Raw genomic sequence first — 21,815 nt, 5'->3', positions numbered from 1 at the left:
GGCTTATCCAGGCATCTCAAGCGTTGCCCTTGGAAGTATTTCTTCCAAATGACTCTTTTACTCCAGCTAGAATTTCCAGAGACTAAATTCCACAGAATCTTGGATCCCAAAGCAAGATTTTGGGCAGCCAAGTTACGCAGATGGAGGCCTCCTTCCAGAAATGGTCTCTTGAGAGTTTCCCAATTCACTAAATGGATCCTTCTATCATTGTTATTCCCACCTTCCCACAGAAATCTTCTCAACAGGCTGTCCAATTTGCTGAGAAAGGTTTTGGGGGCAAGGAGAATAGAGTTTTGATATAGAGGCATACTTATTAGGACCGATTTCATAAGGGTGACTTTCCCTGCATTATTCAGCCAAGAGGCACCCCAAGCTTGGATTCTATTCTTTATCTTATCGAGCAGAGGCAGCCAGTGAGCAACTTTAGGCTTAGATTTGAAGATTGGAATCCCGAGGTATTTAAATGACTCCCAATTTCGAATTCCATCCATTTCTAAAAGTCTTGCAATATCAGACAGCTCTTTGATCGAGCAGTTCCAGCCATAGATAGAGCATTTTCGATAATTGATTTTGCTGCCCGAGATCAACCTGTAAATGTCCAGCTCCCTCTTGAAGTGTCTGGCAGAGATTATGCTGGCTCCTCCGAGCAACAAGGTGTCATCGGCGAACTGGGCATGATTAATGTCTTTCACCTTGTGAGTAGTTCTGAGGCCAGGCAGAGTTTGATTTTGCTGATTATGATCGAGTTGGAAACTAAGCACCGAGGCCTGAACAGCATATAGGAGCGGAGACAAAGGACATCCTTGTCTCAGGCCCCTAGAAGCTTGGAAGAAGTCAGTAGAACGGCCATTGACCAATGGCGCGATCCATGGTGAGGCAATACAGGCTTTCACCCAGTTTATGAAGTCTGTTGAGAAGCCTAGCTTCTTCATCACAGCGAACAAAAATTCATGTCTCACCCTATCAAATGCGTTAGCCAGATCGAGCTTAATCACCATACCTTTCTCGTTTCTTTGGCAGCTAGAGTGAACTGCTTCTTGCACCAGCACAATGTTGTCCAATATCTTTCTTCCTTTTATGAATCCGCCTTGATTTTCAGGGATGATGCCTGGCAAAATGTTTTTAAGCCTATTGGCTATTATTTTGGAGACCAACTTATAACTGGAATTGCACAAGGATATTGGCCTAAATCTGTTGAAGTCTGAGGCGCCTTTCTCTTTTGGGATCAAGGCAAGAAAGGCCGAGTTGATGCCACCGCCCAGCTTTGCACAGTTCTGGGATTTTCTGACCATTCTCAATAGGTCTTTTTTAATTATTGACCAGCAAGTCAAAAGAAACCTGACAGAGAACCCATCTGGGCCTGGGGCTTTATCAGGCTCCATGCTGTTCAGAACATCCTTTAGCTCTTCCATACTAATCGGAGCTGTCAGCATGGCATTATCCGAATCCTGGACGCATTTGGGAATTAAATCAATCGGATAGGCATGAGGATCAATAGCTGGTTCTTCAGGAGCCGAATAAAGATCTTGATAGAAGGAATATGCAGCTCTCTTAATGCCTTCGAAATCCTTAATCGCAGTATTTTGGTAATGAATCTCTGAGACTGATTTGAAATTCTTTCGGGCTTCGGCTTGCTTATGAAAGAAGCTGGTGTTTTTATCTCCGGACTGCAGCCATAGATTCCTAGACTTCTGTCGCCAAAATTCTTCCTCCTCCCTGCTAGATCTATGAACCTCTTTTTGAAGCTCGACTTCTTTTAGGAGCAGGCTTTGAGAAACAGGACTATGCTCCATATCTAACTGATGAGCAGCGAGCCTGTTTAGAGTTTCTTTTCTTTTGGCTGTAGGGGATTTCAATCTTTTAGCCCAATCTTTAAGGTTTCTTTTCAGAACCCTGATTTTCTCTTCCCACACAAAGAATGGAGAACCGTGGACGGGCCTATTCCAGGATTCAGAGACCACCTCTTGGAAGCCTTCTTGCTGGATCCAAAGAGGGCTGAACCGAAAAGGAATGGGGCCTAGATTGCTATCCAGGGAAAGCTCGAGGAGGATGGGCTTATGATCAGAGGTGAGATTTGGAAGAATTTTAGAGGTTGCCATAAGACCGCAAGTCAGGAAAGAAGAGTGGACAAGGAATCTATCCAAACGGGCAGCAATGTGATTGGGGGCTATTCTTTTGTTGGACCAGGTGTATTTACCTGAAGAAGGTTTAATGTCCTCTAGGTCCCAGCCCAGCATTATATCTTCAACCCATTCTCTGGCAGGGTCCCTGACAATGGAGCCTCCCTTTTTCTCATCAAGAGCAAGGGTGACATTCAGGTCACCTGCAATGATGATATTCCCAGGATTTTGCTCTAAAAGAAATGAATGAAGCGAGTTCCAACAGATTTTTTTCTCCCTTGGCAATACAGGAGCATAAACATTAAACATACTTACTTGCTGACCAGAATCCTTGTGGAGAAGCTGAATGAAAAGCCAGTGGGGGCTGCTTTTTTCTTGAATAAAATCATATATGGCGCTGTTCCAGAAGGTGGCTATTCCACCAGAGGCGCCTCTTGCACTAACCGCTCTTCCATGGCCTTTTTTCCAAAAATCTTTACTGGAGTGGAGGAGAGGAAGATCCTCCAGCTTTGTCTCCTGGATGAGGAGGATTTCAGGCAAGTATATTCTCACTATATCTTTCAAGGCTTCCTCTTTCGACCTGCTACCTAAACCTCTGCAGTTCCAGGAGACGTATTTCATTATTTACTGGTTTGGGGGGATGAGGCTCCTATTGGAGCCTTGTTACTCTTGCGCCCAGATCTGGTATTCATCATTGCTTTGAGAGTTTTTTGGGAACCTTGGAGGACATCTATGTAAGTTTTTTCCTCTCTCTGTTTCTTCTTGGATTTCCGCCCTCTAGTCGTCTTGATTGGGATGGCTAGCAAGTTGTCAGTTTCAGAATCTCTCTCTTTTGATTCTCCCTCAGAGTCTGAGGCTAGACTGATGTGTTCTTCGTTGCCTTCATTTCCCCTCTGACAATCCTCAGCTGGAGGAACTGTTGGTTCAACTTCATTTACTTTCACTTGTTTCTCCTTATTTTCTGTTTCCTCTTGGGTCTCCTTGACATCCACCTTTTCTCCAGAGGAGGAGCCGTCTTTAGAAGCAGCAGCGGCTTTTGGATTAAATTGAGGCTTCCCCATCAGAACGGAGTTGTTCTGTCCCGGAGGCTTTGGAACAGCCTTTCCCTTTCTGATTTCTTTCCATCCTTCTTCTTCAACCGTGTTCCCTGTTGGAGCTTTTGGGCAGTTTCTCTGGAAATGTCCGTGCTCATGACAGGTTCGGCATTTGAAAGGCAACTGCTCGTAGTCCAGCTTCTGGTAGTGCTGCCATTCTCCAACTTTGAGTTTGATCGCTTCTGGTAGACCGGCTTCCAAATCGACTTCCACGCAGATTCTAGCGCATGTATATTGGCCCTTGTGATCAGCTTTGTCAATGAATCGACCCAACCCATTACCAATCTTCTGCAGAGATTGATAGCTCCAACAGTGTAACGGGAGGTTAGGTAAACGAACCCAGACCGGCGCCTCCTTAGGGACATCGACGGATGGGTCAAAGTCAGGACTCCATTTGTTGAGATACAGTCCCTGATTTCCCATAAAATACGGCCCGTTTCTGAACACCAGATCGCGATCTTCTTTGGTGGTAAATTCAAAAATGAAATAGCCTCGTCCCACAGCATAACAAATCACGTTATTTTTCAGCTGAGGTCTCCAGTTTCGCTGAATCCATTCGTCCGTGGTTTTAGTGGACGGCCATCGGCCCATAAACTGCCCTACCAGGCCTCTGTCAGACAGGGCAAGAGCGATTTTAATCGGTTGTTCCTCTGGAAGTGCTATCTCTGGTATTTCTTCAAGCTTTTTTATGAATTTCGGCACCTCAGAGTTCTGTTGCTTCTTCCCTTTCTGCGTTAAAAGTCTTCGAAATGCTTCTTCAGAGGATGATGGAGGGGTGGGAGCGGACTCCCCACCCCCAGGTCCGCTCATGGCTGCGTCCAAGATTGGTGGCGGCGGCAAACCTAAACTCGGCTCCGCGGTTCAGAGCAGAGCGCGCGCGTAACTTCTTAATAATAATAAATTAATTATTATTATTATTAAAAAAATTATTTAATTACAATTATTAATTATATTAATTATAATTAAACACTACTATTATAACCACTATATAAATCGATCGGACGAATGGAAATGATGGTGGACTTGGATGAAACGTGATGGATGACTTAGGGACTTAGTATATGGGATGTCAGACTATCGGTGAAGATGACGGTTGAGCGGGGACAGGGACAATGGACGACTAAGGACTGGTAGACGTTGTTGGCTAGTCGGTGGTTTACCATGGTTGGAGGTAGAGAAAGGTGGGTGTGACAAGCTGGATGCTCGAGGAGCGGCGTGTTGGTGGACAGTTGTGGAACCGGTGCACAACGTCTCTGCGGCTCAACGAGAGTGGTGGTTTGTTAGCAACCACGAAGTCTGTTGGGTTGGCAATTGGTGCTATGGTAGATCGGGCTGAAGCAGAGGGAGTTAAAAAAGGTGTCATGATGCAAGGACAACGTTTGACTGTCAGGCGGATTGTGGAGGGTCGAACGAGTGAATGAATTGGCGGCTTGCAACAGACGAGGCTTTTTGACCAGGGGACGTCGAAGGATGAATCGGAGGGTGTTTTTGTTCCACGGTGGCGACCACTCGAACTCAACGGGGAATTTGACGGTAGCATGGGATAGTCACAACTATCGCAGTGGCGACTGGTTATTTAGATGGAATTTGCTGGCAACTGTAGGGCCTCTGCGGTTGGTCGACTATCAGTCAGGCGACGACGGCCAAGTAAGGTTTGATTTTTATTTTATTTTTTTTGTTAATACGAATTTTTTTATATATAAACTTTTGTTTTTTATAACTTTTTCGTTTTTTTTTAATGTAATTTTTGTTTTATTATATTTTTTTTCTAATATATATAATTTTTTCTTATAATCAATTTTTTTTAATATCCTTTTTTTTATATATAATTTTTTTTTTTTTTTTCCATTTTTTTTTTTTAATATGGCCAAGGGCCTAGTAACGAACTGGCTGAATGGAGAACCTCCCACTTAGTAGCGAAATGCTTGAGTCTTGATGGCAACAATGTTGACGAAGTTTAATGGCTAAAAGCTAGGATCAAATGTGGCTCTGACACCAATGTAAAGACAAAAAGTCATATACGCAACAAAATATTTAAAATACTTCGAAGACTAGGACATCCATTGTGGGATAGTAATATTAAATTGTATATTGTATAAAAGAATTGATGTAGGATGATTACAATTGAAAATGAGAGCCTGCTTATATACCCTAGGCAAGTGCCCTTCCACGAACGGTCATGTCTCTAAGACATGCCTTTTCATTACTAACTAACTAACCATTTGTTAATTACTTATTATTTATATTTATATTTATTATTATTTCTATATGAATTATATCCCTAACAGAAGGCCGAAACTTTAGAATAGCCAAGATTAGTAATGCATGAAGACAGTTTGACTTGTGTTGACTTGTGCAAGAAGGAGAAGTAGTGAAGAAGGATCTTGTGACTTGGTCTTGGAGAGGTTGTTATGTCAAGGGTCTAGGTCATGGTATTCGTCAATTGAAGTTTCTATAAGAAGAAGAATTCGTTTGGGTTTTCCTCTCAAGTTGGAGAGGTTTTGGCCCTCGTTGATTGCCTACATTATGTGCCTCTTGTCTCTTTATTGTTTATGCTTTGGTAGTTGTTTGATGAAGAAGAACACTATAATAATCTAACTAAAGAGAAGATCCTAATCTATTGAAGTAAAAAGCATTAACAAGCAATTATCATTACTAGAGAAATCACCTAATCTTGATGCCTTAGATTTCTCAACACGGTTTCAGAGCAAACATGGTTTCAGAGTTGAGGTGACAAATCAAGGAAAGGGCATCTCATCAAGGGACACTCAAGGATCAAATCTCGAAGGATATCAAAGTGAAGTCAAGATCTACAAAGAAGTGTCAAAAACCTAGATCGAAGAAGAAGTCTACACCAAAAGAAGTCTTGGGATCCTCAAAAGACCACAAAGACCCTACTCAAGTTGAAGGGACTTATAAATCAAGTTTCTTGAAGACTATTCATCCTAGAGAAGCAAGATCAAGGACGTTGTCATCATCTTCAAAAGTTCTAAGGCACTTTCCTCTCGTTGAAGCAAGGACCTTACCATTGAAAAGTAATCCAAGAAGCATCAAGACATCACTACCAAAGGATCTAAAGTGATCTCCTTCTTTGGGGAGTCAAGGATCATCTATATTATCATCAAAGGAGAAGTTCTCTATCATCTATATTATCATCAAATTCAAGGAGGTAGTGAGTGGAAGAAGCATCTTCACAAGCAAGTATATTTATGTCTAAATCTGTCAAAATGTCTTTTTGCATGGAAAGCAACGAATTGGTTGGGGCTTCAAACTATCTTGCATTGAAGAAGAGGACATATCTAAATCTCATTGAAAATGAGGTTATGGATCATGTCAAAGGATCTATGACCAAACCAGCAAAAGAAGATGCTCAAGCACTTGCAAAGTTTATGGAAGCGGAAATGAGGGCTCAAAGGATTCTCATAGCATCCATCAAGGATCCCCTCATTCCATATATATCTAAACTCGACACCTCAAAAGAAATATATGACAAATTGGTAGAGTTGTTTTCTGTAAGCACTGCAGAAGAAGTTATCTCTCTAAGGCAAGAACTCTACAAACTAAGGATATCGAAAGAAGAAGGAATAACCTCATACTTTATGAGGATATCTGAGATAAGGGATCAACTTCAAGATCTGGGAGAAATAATGTCTGACAAGGAGATGACCATTGTAGTACTAAATGCACTACTAGAGGAGTGGGGTAACTTTACTTCAAGTATTTATGGGAAGAAAGAAGCTACTCCATTCCAGGATCTATGGTCACTATGCAAGATTGAAGAAACCAAACTAAAGGCAAAAACTGATGTAGGATCCAATGAGCAAAATCAAGCATATGCTGCTATGTCAAAGAGGAGGAAAGTTTGAAAAATTTGGTCCTCGGAAAAAGAAGAAGAACATGGCTAAGGCTCAATGCTATGGATGTCAAGAATATGGGCATTACAAAAGAGATTGTCCTAAGCTGAATAAGGACAATAACAAGAGAGATAGAGAAGAAGCCCATATCACAGAAGAAGTGGAGGAAGCTGAAAAGAAGAAGTCAAAGAAAGAGGAAGTAAGAAATCTATACTATGATTGAGATAGTCTTCCTCACCTAGTCCTTTTCATGTTCTTGTTTTCAAGTATTCTGTTGTAAGATATGGCTATCATGAATCACTAAGGAAAATGATAGGATGCATCATGGTATCATAGAAGCATTATATGAAAGAGTTCGTGACATCACCATAAGAGAAGCATGATATATGGCTGAAATAGAAGTCTATGGAAGGATATAGCTCTTGGTAACCTCATTAGAAGCATAAGTGGCACTTATGGGAAAAGGAAGAAAAAGTCATCTAGTACAAGAGCTCATCATACATCAGTCAAAAGGAAACATTTGTTGGATGAGGATACTCAAGATCCTCTATTGGAATCTTCATCAGAAGGTTCACCAATCAAAAGGAAGCAAGTGTTTCATCAAGAATTCCAACTTGTGGGAATTCATGGGATGATGGTATGATGACAAAAGAGGTAAAGCAGATCAAGGGATTGAAGTTCTTTCAATCAAGGAAGTTGCTGAAGGAAGTCTGGATGACATAAAGGAAAATGAGGTATGTATGCTTGTATTTGATATTATAAAGTCATGTCATATGGTTGCAGGTAGCATGAATCAATGCTCAATCTCGAAGAGCATGATCAAAAGAAAGGATCTCCGCCTTTGAAAGGATGCAGGAAGGCATGGGTCACACATTGTCTAGATGAAATCAACATAAAAGATCCTCATATGGAATATGAGGTGGTTGGAAAAATTTAAGGAACTACGACTGGAAGTTCCTAGAAGGAAATGTGTGAAGAAAGAAAGGACAAGATCATGATATATGCAACTATGGAAAAAGGCAATCAACATTCGAGGACTGAGGAATTTGACTAGGATATCTCCATGAAAGATATGAAGACTTTGATGAAGTTTGAAAAAGAAAGAGACCCTTGACAATATATATCTTTTAGAGATATGTAAATGTGTATACAGGATGTTGATGCTAACTAAAAAATGTCATGATGAAAGACCATCACAAAGGTAATTTTGTTGGGAATCACGATTACCGTTAGACCATAACCCGCAGTTGTTAGTCAACGATTGCGTCGCTAGAGATAAGGATCTACGAGAGGCGGTTAGTCCATGTCGCGAAACACACAGGGAGCATTTGTTTATCAAATGTCCAACAATCTTCCCCCCAACGCGAGTTGGGTGTGTATCGAACTCATGACCTACGCTTTGATACCACTTGTTGGGAATCACGATTGTCATTAGACCAAAACCCATAGGTGTTAGTCAACAATCGCATCGCCAGAGATAAGGATCTATGAGAGGCAGTTAGTCCATGTCGCGAAACACACGGGGAGCATTGTTTTATCCAATGTCCAACAAATTTTCATTTAATGTTCATTCCTTATTTTTGAATGATATTTGGATGGGCTTATGCAAGGCTGCCAAGGGGAGAGCTAAGGATATCTTCCACCATTGATGTCCATATAGTAGGATGAAAGATCCTTAAAGAAACATGGCATGAAGAAGGCAGCATGGCATGAAGGAAGACCGATATGAACTGATGGATCTGTTCAGTTTAGGTATGTTCTATGCTAGAGAAATTTATTTAAATTTTCAAAGTTAGCAATCACATCAGCATTAAAGTAAACTGCAGATAGAACATAAATATAAATCGCAGAAGACAAGCCAAGACAAGAGGACACAAGATGTGACGCTAGCCAGGGACAAACCCCACAATGTGGGGAAACCCTTGATCAATTCTTCTTTTATATTCTTCAAAGTTCAGCAGAGAACGTGAGAGAGATAGTACATTTACAATAGAAGTCAACATTTTGACTTTTGATATCTGAAGAGATCAGTTGAAGACATATTGCTTCAACTGATTCTCTAAGGTGACTCCTTCACCTATCATAGTGTTGCATCTCGTCCATTTGTTGCACCTTACCATGTAGTACCATCATGCTGCATCATGCCGCTCATGCTCTCATCACTATGCTGCCCATGATCTACTCACTATGCTGCCCATACATCATGTTGCCCATGATCTATTCACTATGCTACCCATACATCATGTTGCTCATGATCTATATCATGCTGTCCATTCATCATGCTGCCCTCTGCCATTATACATAGTGTGCCTTCCATGCCATGCCATGTCAATGAATATGCTGACACAATTCCATTCTAGATTATATCATTGACTGCTATCAACATTACTACCCATCAAGTCATAGTACCTGAACAGGTCATATTATTGAGCCACAGATGATATATGTGATCATTGTTATTATGGCAGCGACCATATGTCAATCCATGAACAGAGGATGAACATGTCTCTTCTAACTACGTGAACATGTTTCTCCCATGACTGCGAGAACATATCTGTGTGAACTTATCTCTATGAATAGCGTATAACGTCCGCTTTGAACAGCGTGTCACATCCACTATGAATAGCGTATAAGTACAGGGTATAACATCCACTTAGAACTGCGTATAACATGTCCTATTACAGCGTGTAAATATCTTCTCTTACTGTGGTATTACAGCGTGTATATATCTCTATTACTGTGTATATATATATTGCCATTTGCTGCGTATATGTATCTCCATTGCCTGCGTATACATAGTCATTGCTTGCGTGTATATGGTCTTTTATGTCAGCGTATAGAAGTCTCCCTGATATGCGTATTAGTGTCATCATTGACTGCGTATGAGTCTTCTACGTAGAATCTCCATGATCTGCGTATTAGTGTCATCAATGACCAGCGTATTAGGCTTGTTTGTACTATGGCTAGGTTTGAGGTTTCCATGTTGTTCATACATATAGCTGCTTATGTATCCCTTGAATATTGTGCATATATATATCTCCATGAATTAGGGTATTACGTTGACTGTGACTAGGGCTTCATTTGCAGCTAGGGCATTCTTCATTAGTGTCTCTCCTTCACCAAAAACCCAAGACGTGGAGAGGAGATCACATGAAGAATGTGTGTTCAAATGACTTCAAGTCCTTGCCAATTTATACTAAAACGTAGATGATGAATAGGCATGTTTATTGGGCTTCTGAGCCTACTCAAGTTGCTGGTCGGCTTGATAATAACTCCATAATCAAAATAAATTCATATCTCCATAAATACTTATCGGAATCGGATGATCTTTAGATCAATCCTACACATCTCGACGAGAGCGATCCAATAAAAATATCAGCTGCCATAAATAAGTTGACCCACATGGAGTTTGGCCCTAGTTGCCAATTTTAACACTCTCTCTCAACTAGGGAGATCTCCATCCGCTGATCCATATGTCCGACTATACTGTCTCTGCCATCAGTGCCCTGCACTGCTCTGCTCAGCGTTGCTCAGCTCTGCTAGCTCTGCACTGCTCTACTCAGCTCTGCTGGCTCTGCTCTGCTCTACTGGCTCTGCTCTGCTCTGCTCAGCTCTGTTGGCTCTACTGGCTCGACTCTGCTCTGCTCAGCTTTGCTGGCTCTGCTCTGCTCTGCTGGCTCTGCTCTGCTCTACTCTGCTCTGCTGAACCATGAAGAAGAAGAATTGATCGAGAATGTATCATACCATTCTCCACTGACCCAAAGTCAGTCTCAGAGTGCGTACCACTGGTCCTAGACCAATCTCAACCGACCCAAAGTTAGTGTCATAGGGGGTACCACTCCTACCACTGGTCCCAGACCAGTATCATTAGTCTCAGAGTGTGTCCCACTGGTCCCATACCAGTCTCAACCGACCCGAAGTCAACGTCATAGTAGGTACCACTCCCACTGGTCTCAGACCAGTCCTCCACTGACCCGAAGTCAGTCTCAGAGTATGTACCACTGGTCCCAGACCAGTCTCAACCGACCCGAAGTTAGCGTCATGGTAGGTACAACTCCTACAACTGGTCCCAGACCAATATCATTGATCCCAGATCAATGAAGGTCATCCTAGCATAGGGAGTACGATAGATACAGCGATGCGTCCATCAATACTATTATGGTCCCTATCCTCATTTCCCAGCTCATTGATCAGATGAGAGGTACTTCCCATGAGTCCCATACTGCATGGGTAGGATGCCTCGACAGGAGAACTTAATCAATCCAGTCCTCACAGGAGAACTAATCATCCTGCTACACAATCGCCATGGAGAACACATCATCCAGGCCTCACAGGAGAGCTAATCATCCTGCTACATAATCGTCACGGAGAACACATCATCCAGACCTCGTAGGAGAACTAATCATCCTGCTACATAATCGTCATGGAGAACACATCATCCAGACCTCACAGGAGAACTAATCATCCTGCTACATAATCATCATGGAGAACACATCATCCAAACCTCACAGGAGAACTAATCATCCTGCTACATAGTGGTATCCAAACAGCTCACTGAAGAGCTTTCGTAACCAAACTGCCTCTCAAGTAGCCATGCTAGCAGCAATATACTCTGCCTCGGCGGTGCTCAAAGCCACCGACTTCTGCTTCCTGCTCAACCAGGATATCGAAGCAGATCCCAAGGAGAACCAACACTGAGAAGTGCTCTAGTGATCCTCCACACTGCCTGCCCACTCAGCATTTGAAATATTTTAGCAGTGTATCTCAATCCATGAGAGATTATGCCTTGAAGATATCTCAGAAGATTCTAGGCACCAATCCAGTGAAGCTCAACCAAATATGAGCTCACCATACTAACTGCAAAACATATGTCCGGACGGAGGTTCACCAAGAACATCAACATGAATGAGTTTATGAAATTCAGAGGCACTTCCCAGATCTGGTCCAACATCATTTCCATGTAACTTCTGAAAGTTAAGATCCTCGAGGTAGTCACAGGCTTGTAGTTTATCTTTCCACATTCGGAATACAACTCCCTCTGTCTCCTACAAATGAGAGGGTCTACACCTGTCAGATATAGGTGCCAGTATGAGAGGTCTTTCATCCACAACCTTCAAGTAATGGTTTGGATCGATTTCACTCCTAGTGAATCTCAGCTTCATCAGACAACAGTTGATCCTCTCATACTATGCCCGAGGTGATTAGCTTCAAGCCATAGAGGGCTTTCTAAGTTTCTACCACCTGCATACATGAGATTCCTGATCATGAATCTCAAACTCCTCGGGTTGTTCCAAACCCCTGGACCTACTGCATGAGGGGAATGGTCCCCCTCATAAGATTTTCCTTCGATACATTTCAGACATGTACCTTCATGCTCTTTTTGAATTCAGGTATTTCTGTCGCCATCTGACTCACAGACCTCTGGTGCTGTGTCAATGGACATGGTTCCTAGTGGACTTCCTGCAACTTGATACAGCCCTGAACTCAAAAACATCTTTGAAAAATCTATTTTCAAACACGTACCTTTCCATCGATGAGTGCCACCCTGTAACCTTTGACTTCCATTGCTGAAATGGACACCAGGTTCTTCTTGCGATCAGGTACATAAAAGAGATTCTATAAATGAATCGAGTTACCCTCATTCAATTGAGGGGTAACATTTCCTACACCCTTTCCGGGATAGGTGGTATCAGCTCCAAGTATAATCCCACGATTATTTATCCGATGAAGTGCCTAGGGTTCCTTGCTTTCTTTGAAGAGTCGACCATTTCTCCTTGATGAACTATATTACCTGTCATTCCCTTGACCCTGGAATGATTTGTTTATCTTCATCAAGAGAAGTGTCTCTGCCATTCAGACACTCCTTCACATAATGGCCGAACTTATTGTAACCAAGGCATCTGTCTTTCCTTCCACCCTTAGATCCGAACTTCCCAATGAAGTGATCTTTAGGTAGGCCATCAGAACCTTCTGCTGCGCCATTCTGATAATATTCTCTGCTTCGACTTCACCCTGGGTGAATTATGAGGAACCCATTGATCCTTTTGTCTTGTCCCAACTGTCTTTGGTGATTGCTCTATCACTCTTGCTTAAGCAATGTCTTCACCTCAACTCTGATACCATGTTCAGTTTAGGTATGTTCTATGCTAGAGCAATTTATTTAAATTTTCACAGTTAGCAATCACATCAGCATTAAAGTAAACTGTAGATAGAACATAAATATAAATCGCAGAAGACAAGCCAAGACAAGAGGACACAAGATGTGGCGCTAGCCAGGGACAAACCCCACAATGTGGGGAAACCCTTGATCAATTCTTCTTTTATGTTCTTCAAAGTTCAGCAGAGAAAGTGAGAGAGATAGTACATTTACAATAGAAGTCAACACTTTGACTTTTGATATCTGAAGAGATCAGTTGAAGACATTGCTTCAACTGATTCTCTAAGGTGACTCCTTCACCTATCATAGTGTTGCATCTCGTCCATTTGCTGCACCTTATCGTGTAGTACCATCATGCTGCTCATGCTCTCATCATTATGTTTCCCATACATCATGTTGCCCATGATCTACTCACTATGCTGCCCATGCATCATGCTGCCCATACATCATGTTGCCCATACATCATGCTTCTCATGATCTACATCATGTTGTCCATTCATCATGCTGCCCTCTGCCATTATACATAGTGTGCCTTCCATGCCACGCTATGCCATGCCATGTGAATGAATATGCTGACACAATTCCATTCTAGATTATACCATTGACTGCTATCAACATTACTGCCCATCAAGTCATAGTACCTGAACAGGTCATAATATTGAGCCACAGATGATATATGTGATCACTGTTATTATGGCAGCAGCTATATGTCAATCCATGAACAGAGGATGAACATGTCTCTTCTAACTGTGTGAACATGTTTCTCCCATGACTGCGAGAACATATCTGTGTGAACTTATCTCTATGAACAACGTATAACATCCGCTTTGAACAGCATGTCACATCCACTATGAACAGCGTATAAGTACAGTGTATAACATCCACTTAGAACTGCGTATAACATGTCCTATTACAGTGTGTAAATATCTTCTCTTACTACGGTATTACATCGTATATATATCTCTATTACTGTGTATATATATATTGCCATTTGTTGTGCATATGTATCTCCATTGGTTGCGTAAACATAGTCATTTCCTGCGTGTATATGGTCCTTTATGTCAGCGTATAGAAGTCTCCCTGATATGCGTATTAGTGTCATCATTGACTGCGTATGAGTCTTCTGCGTAGAATCTCCATGATCTGCGTATTAGTGTCATCAATGACCAGCGTATTAGGCTTGTTTGTACTACGGCTAGGTTTGAGGTTTCCATGTTGTTCATACATATAGCTGTGTATGTATCCCTTGAATGTTGTGCGTATATATATCTCCATGAATTAGGGTATTACGTTGACTGTGACTAGGGCTTCATCTGTAGTTAGGGCATTTTTCATTCGTGTCTCTCCTTCACCAAAAACCCAAGACGTGGAGAGGAGATCACATGAAGAATGTGTGTTCAAATGACTTCAAGTCCTTGCCAATTTATACTAAAATGTAGATGATGAATAGGAATGTCTATTGGGCTTCTGAGCCTACTCAAGTTGCTGGTCGGCTTGATAATAATTCCATAATCAAAATAAATTCATATCTCCATAAATACTTATTGGAATCCGATGATATTTAGATCAATCCTACACCTCTCGATGAGAGAGATCCAATAAAAATATCAGCTGCCATAAATAAGTTGACCCACATGGAGTTTGGCCCTAGTTGACAATTTTAACATGATCACTTTCCGATGAAAGGAATAATGACATGATTGACTCATAGATGAAAGTGATGGATGGTCTGTGCCCTACGAAGAAGTGCCAAAACATGAAGAATCCTGAATAAAGAAAAGAAGTTCATGACATCATGAGGAGGAGTTCTTCAAGCAACTGGTTGTCCCATCATCTCCACCTAAAGAGTTGTTGTAGGCCCCTAATTAAGAGGGAGTCTGGAAACAAATTTCTAACTTGGTAGAAACTTGGAAGCAAATTCCTAAGCCAAGAGGGAGCTTAGGTACATTCCTTCCATAGGAATGAGTACATTCCTTTGTTGGAATAGGTATGTTCTCCCTAAGTTGAGAGGGAGAGATAGGCACATCATTCTTGTCTTCACTTGGGAAGACAGAATGGAGGATTGGGTAAACATTTGGCATCCGATGCTCTTTGAGGATGAATTAGGGCATCCAAGATAAGAGTAGTTGTAGAGGACCGATATTCTTTGAGGACTCGAAATCCAAGATAAGAATAGTCCTGGTGGAACATACTCTAAGAGAACCCGAGTGGGGTATGTTCCGAGCAATGTGGAAAAAGTTGAAGTCGGGATTAATTCGGCAAGGGTCCAAAAGTTGAAAAAATCGGCAAAGTCGGGAGTTTTTCGAAAAATTCGACAAAAAGTCGGCAAAATTAAAAAAACACAAAATTATTCACTTTTTTAAATTTTTTTTAACATCTAGAGTATCCACAACATCAAATAAATGCATTTCCACATAAACATGTAAAGAAAGCTAATATATAATATGTATATGAAGTCTAGTGCTACATCACATATCAAAATAGTGAATCAACTCCTGAATTTTGAGTCCTGTCTGAGTCTCAACTCTCAAGAGTCAAAATATCAACAAAAAATATAATAAATGTACATCATGAGTCATCTAAAAGTCATCAAGTAATCACTAATCAGTCACTGAGATCCTCTTCCCCTTTTACGGGAATAGGGAATGGCTTTGCCTTTTCCTCTAGAGGAAGAAGACCCTGCCCCTGGGGATACAAAATGAAATGGACTCAATCGTCCTCTAGAAGCCGTTGGAAGAGGTGCCCTTTGTGCTATGCTGCCGCTGCTATTGCCCACTCTAGATGGTGTCACCTCCTCCTCAGCATCCTCATCCGGCTCTGCTACTGCCTCCTGACCCTGATGTTGCTCTGCCTCCTCCTCCTCTATCTCTGGCTCTCCCTCCTCTACAACTGCTACATCCTCTAGATCCACACCTAACCAATCCGGGATCGTGTCCAAGATCGGCCTCTCAGTCTCGACTCTCCATGCAGCGGTGGTATCAATATTGTCCAAAGAGATGGCTTCCACATCGCTAGGTTTCTGAAGTTGTCTCACCCACAATCGAAGATTGTAGTAGACGTAGACCATGTCATTGAGGCGTTGGGACTCCAATCTGTATTAGAGTCATAGATTGTAAATTAGTACTTAGAAAATTTAAATATTAAAATTAATCAAATGAATTCAAAAAATTTAATTTGAAATCTTTTTAGTTTTTACCTGTTGCGCTTTTTGGAGTGTATTTTTTCAAATACACTCCAGTTGCGCTCACACCCAGAGGAACTGCATGTTTGGCTGAGCACTCGAATGGCAAGCTTTTGGAGATGGGGTACTCTGGCACCATAGCTTGTCCACCAAGCATCTACAAGTTAAAAGAAAAATGAGAAACATAAAAAAAAACATTGAAATTCTAAACTTGAAAGTTTGAAACAAACTGAAACTTACCTGGCATTTTGGTCGTCCTATTCGTAATAGCCATGTTAAAACCAAATGTGCCACCTCCCATCCTATAGACCTCCATTTCTTTAGAAATCTCCTCACATTCTTGCTCAGATGACACCATCCTCTCGACACAAGTGAAGAATCCATCCATCACCTTGGCATCAAATCTGAAACCACAAGCATAAGAAAACGCAGGGTTGAGGTAGACACCTGCAACATGAATGGGGCGATGGAGGGTATTGTTCCATCGCTAATCAATCACTCTACATATGACCTGTTGTTTCTCTAACCCCTCGTCTCCCTTATCTGCATAATAAGCACGGATGGCTTCTTTGGCCCTATCCATGGCCTCATACAAGTTCTCTCCATCAACCAACCGAAGAACCTTTACCAAAGGTTCTAAAATGGCACACACCTCCTCTACTCTTGCCCAAAAGCTCTGATCATATGAAACTAGTCTGCATATGCCCTCTCCCTCCGGTTTGCAGCTAATAGATAAAGAACGCCAATCCGCTGAGAGAAACATGCTCTTCACCTCCCACATAGAATTCAACAGAGGTTGTAGAGATATGAAAGTAGTGGCAAATCGTGTAATGGCAAGCCGCATCAACTCTTTGTTGTTGGTGAATTTTCTCATCAAGCTAAGCACAGATGAATGATTATATATAAATTTTGTTATGCTCTTGGATGATTCAACAATATCCCTCACAGTAGGAATTTTACCTATATCCTCCAACATCAAGTCAATGCAATGAGCAGCACAAGGTGCCCAAAACAAGTTAGGATACCTCTTCATAAGCATCTTGCCAGCTGCAACATAATTTGCAGCGTTGACCGTTATGACTTGGACAACATTGCTTGGGCCTACTTCCTAAATGAAGAGGTCCAACAACTCACATAATGTATGTGCATCTTTAATGTGTGCAGATGCATCAACAAATTTCATAAACATTGTCCCCTTGGGACAACTAACCAAGAAGTTAAGAAGGGTCCTACCCTTCTGGTCAGTCCAACCATCTGACATGACTATGCATCCAGTGTGCTCCCATGATGCCCTAAACTCTGCCAATCTAGCAGTGCACTTAGTCTTTTCATCTTGAAGAAGAGACCCTCTCAATTCTGCAAAGGTGGGGGCTTTGTACCCCGGGCCAACAACAGCAACAACATCAAACATAGGCTGGTAGAATGGGTTTGTCTTGGCAATGTTGAAAGGAACATCACTCCATAGAAGACACCTACTGACCAACTTGTCAGCTTCTGCCTTTTCCTTTTTTTCATTGATGATTTGATCCCAGGTTGTGAACCAGCTGTTGTTCTAGGAACAAAAAAAGATGAGATAAAAGGATGAGTACTGATGAGTGAGGAAGGTGATGTTGTTGTAGAAGCACTGCCACTCTCAATTCCCCCCACTCTTGAGCCCCCTACAAGTTGGTTTCTTAGTGCTGCCCTGGTGTCTTTTCCTTCCTCTTTATCCATCAATGATTGAATGGCCCGTCGGATGATTTCTGGACTTGGTTTTGTGCAAAGTTCAACATTTTGCCCCGGAATTTGCCCCAAATGGAATTTTAATCTGTTGATGCCTCCTGACATATGTTTGCCACACAACTTGCAAGTCAAATACATTCTATTGACTCCCCCAGTTTCGGGTGTAGCATCAGGCTCACCAAACTCCCACATAGAATCCAAAATCCTCGGCATTTTGTTTTAAACTTTGAGTTTGAATTTAAAGTTTAAACCTAGGCACAAAAAAAATTGAAACAAATTCAATTAGCAATGATCCATCAAAATAGTAGCAATGATCCATCAATTTAATGACAGAACAAAATGTCACTATAATATATATGACTTCTCAATAATATATGACAAGAATCCATAGGTAATACCATAATATATCACATAAAATTTGATCATATTTTTCCCCAAATATGGAAATATTAAATGTCGTTCAGTGACCAGTCACAGTGATTTTCCTTTGATGCCCTTTCTACAACTGTGCTACTCTACACTGCCAACTAACAGATTCAAATTTCATAGGCATTAATGTGACTCCATGGGCATGAATCTGTTAAAAAATTAGCATAGTGAAAGTGAGGAAAGCTACCATGTAACAGGCATCAGCAAGTTTCCTTTTGATGGAAAGAATGCATGAAAGTGGTACTGTCACTGTGATTTCAATTTTCAGCCCTTGTGTATATATTTTTTATTTATTTTGTGAATATATATTTGGGATTTTACTTCACTGTTTTCGCATTTTCTTTGAATGGAAAGAATGCATGAAAGTGGTATTGTCACTGTGATTTCAATTTTCAGCCCTTGTGTATATATTTTTTATTTATTTTGTAAATATATATTTGGGATTTTACTTCACTGTTTGCTTGCATATTTGAAGGGTAGGGCGTAGATCTCTTAAACTAGTTTTTACAGGTGGACATGGCCTCATAGGAAGAGAAAAAAATTACTTTTTTAAAGGGCAAGCCCTCCTCCTCCTTTGTGGCCTAAGTTATCAATTTTTTTTTGGAATTTTTGAGGGCTGCAGACCTTTCCTAGTCTCTCTATGAAGCCACAAGCCTTCTAAGGCTACCCTCTGCTTCTAATTGAATTTTCTTTCAAGGGTTTTAAGTGTAATGTTTTTTTTGCAATTTTTTTGAGGTTATTTCTCATCGGGTTTCATTTTGCAGACCTGAGGTAAATTTTTTGGTGAGACCACAGGCTCTTTCAGAAAAACTTAAGTTTCCAACGAAAATTTTCAAACCCACAAAATTGAGAAATCAACCACCATAATCCTTTAAAAGTTTAACGTGTGTAGCAGTAGAACCAATTCATGCAGGACTTTTGTTTTTAATATTTATAGGGAAATGAAAAGCAATAAATATTAAACAGGAAAGGATTTAACATTGGATCTACCGGCAATGTTGAACTGGAAGTTGGAACAGTTATTCAACGGCAGATTGTTCAACGGTCAACCTTGGCAAATGCTATCAATCCGGCTCACAATTTGAATTTACGCCGGCTCCTCTCCACTCTTGCAAACCCTTGTTCTCTCGGTTCTCCACAGCAACCACAGCGAGCAATGAAAAACGCACAGGCCAAATGGCAAAAACTAAACCGAGTTAATAACCCTTTGCGGCTTTTTATCAGCGAAAAAAATTTCACGCCGATTTTTCCGATCGACTCACGATTTAATCGGGAGTATTTCGATAAAATCGTGATTTTTTCATTTATGAAAAAATCGCCATCCTTTCCCTGAAAAAATCGCTTTTTAGGAATAAATCCCGATTTTTTCGGGACTTTTTCCACACTGGTTCTGAGAGGGACAATGATGAGGGTGTTTATACATCATTGGTCTCGTTAGCATTGTGCTCTAATCTTGTGGAGAGATGGAATTGTTATTCAAAGCCTTGCTACGTGACAATGTTGGTTGATATGATGCTAAACAAATGGGTTACCAATCTGACTCTTCTTATGAGATTTCTTCAGATTGAGAATGACCAAGTACCATTATGAATACCTCCCTAGTTAAGAGGGAGTGTTGAAAAGTGTAACCAGGTTCGGTCTTCATAATGACGTGTAATTGTGATTTTATGTAATTGATGTAAAGAAAAACAAAAACAAAAAATTATTATTGTGATGCTTGTCTCATGGTTTTCATGAGCAAGGATTTTTTATTTTTATAGTAAAGGCTCCCATTGTGAGCCCATAGGTTTGGTCATCAAGTCTATTGAGTCAATGTCAAAGAAGAACGACCTATTTGGGCATGTTACACATTGTAAAAGAAAATTTATTTGTGTCATAAACCCTCCAAGACCTTGTCACAATCACTCCTTGAAGTCGGCCTAAAAGATTATTCTAGAAAAGACATGTCGGCCAATGTCACATGGTTCGGGTTCGAGTTCGGGTTCGACAATGATTAGGTTCGGTTTGAGTTCGAATTTTTTGATGAAGTTCGACATTAGGTTCGTCTACATATATTAATTTAAAATGAATTATAGAATAAAATATTAAGAAATCAACATCAGTAAACATCAAAAATGCTATCACAGACATGGAAACTGCAAGGATGAATTACAAGCTTGAGTTGTAACATGAAGTTATGAGTTTTGATCTATGGACTTGGTCAATGGCTATGAGGTTCGATGAGGTTCGTCGAACCTCAACATTTTTTTAAGGTTCGCCAAAATTCGAACCTCAAGGTTAAAGTTCGACGAACCTTGTGACATAGATGTCGGCCTAGGAACCTATTCAAGTCGGCTTATTTTGGATGCACTGACCACTATAAATAGGCAGCTTCGCCTCCATTTGGAAGACAGAATTTCAGAAAAGGAGAAGGTGGCAGAAAGAAGTGCGAAGTTCTCAAGAAAGGCAGCCTCATAACCAGCGAGAAGGAGAGAAAGATCGAACTCATTTGGCACTGTTTTGGGTTAATATCTTCACATGTCTGGCAGAAAGTAGAGTTTCTGCTGTAGGGTTACATCTGCCCTGATAAAAGGCAAGTAAAGGGTCTCCACTCAATCATCATTGCTAGCCGAAATAACAAGGAATAGTCCTCAAGGTAAGCGAAGGTGAAGCACACCAAGAAGAACCATAATTCAGCCCACACGTGTCCTTGCAGTGATTTCAGGCAGCTGAAATTGCAGATATGTGGAGGAAGGTCAAAACTTCAGAATAGCCGAGATTAGTAGTGCATGAAGACAGTTTGACTTGTGTTGACTTGCGCAAGAAGGAGAAGCAATGAAGAAGGATCTTGTGACTTGGTCTTGGAGAGGTTGTTATGTCAAGGACCTAGATCATGGTATTCATCAATTGAAGTTTCTATAAGAAGAAGAATTCATTTGGGTTTTCCTCTCAAGTTGGACAGGTTTTGGCCCTGGCTGATCGCCTACATTCTGTGTCTTTTGTCTCTTTATTGTTTATGCTTTGGTAGCTGTCTGATGAAGAAGAACACTATAATAATCTAACTAAAGAGAAGATCCTAATCTATTGAAGTAAAAAAGCATTCACAAGCAGTTACCATTCATAGAGAAATCACCTAATCTTGATGCCCTAGATTTCTCAACAGTGGAACAGGGAAGATCAGCCAGGCAGAAGAAGAGAAACCATGCTCAGCTTTGGAGGTTGAAATTCACGGAATTTCAATAGGACAGAGAGAGATAAAATAGGTGCAGCATAACCGGT

General features: G+C 41.0%; 1 protein-coding gene across 1 annotated transcript in view; it reads right to left on the bottom strand.

Moving 5' to 3' along the window:
• Positions 1 to 21,815, bottom strand: part of LOC149218420 (uncharacterized) — a 53,065-nt gene that overhangs the window by 19,357 nt on the left and 11,893 nt on the right. The gene's annotated exons all lie outside the window — the stretch shown is intronic.

This window comes from Pinus tabuliformis, chromosome Q (genome assembly GCF_031772625.1).
Source record: "Pinus tabuliformis cultivar Carrire ecotype Pingquan chromosome Q, CPIR1, whole genome shotgun sequence".
Taxonomy (NCBI): Eukaryota; Viridiplantae; Streptophyta; class Pinopsida; order Pinales; family Pinaceae; genus Pinus; species Pinus tabuliformis.
This window is presented reverse-complemented; position numbering and strand designations above follow the sequence as displayed.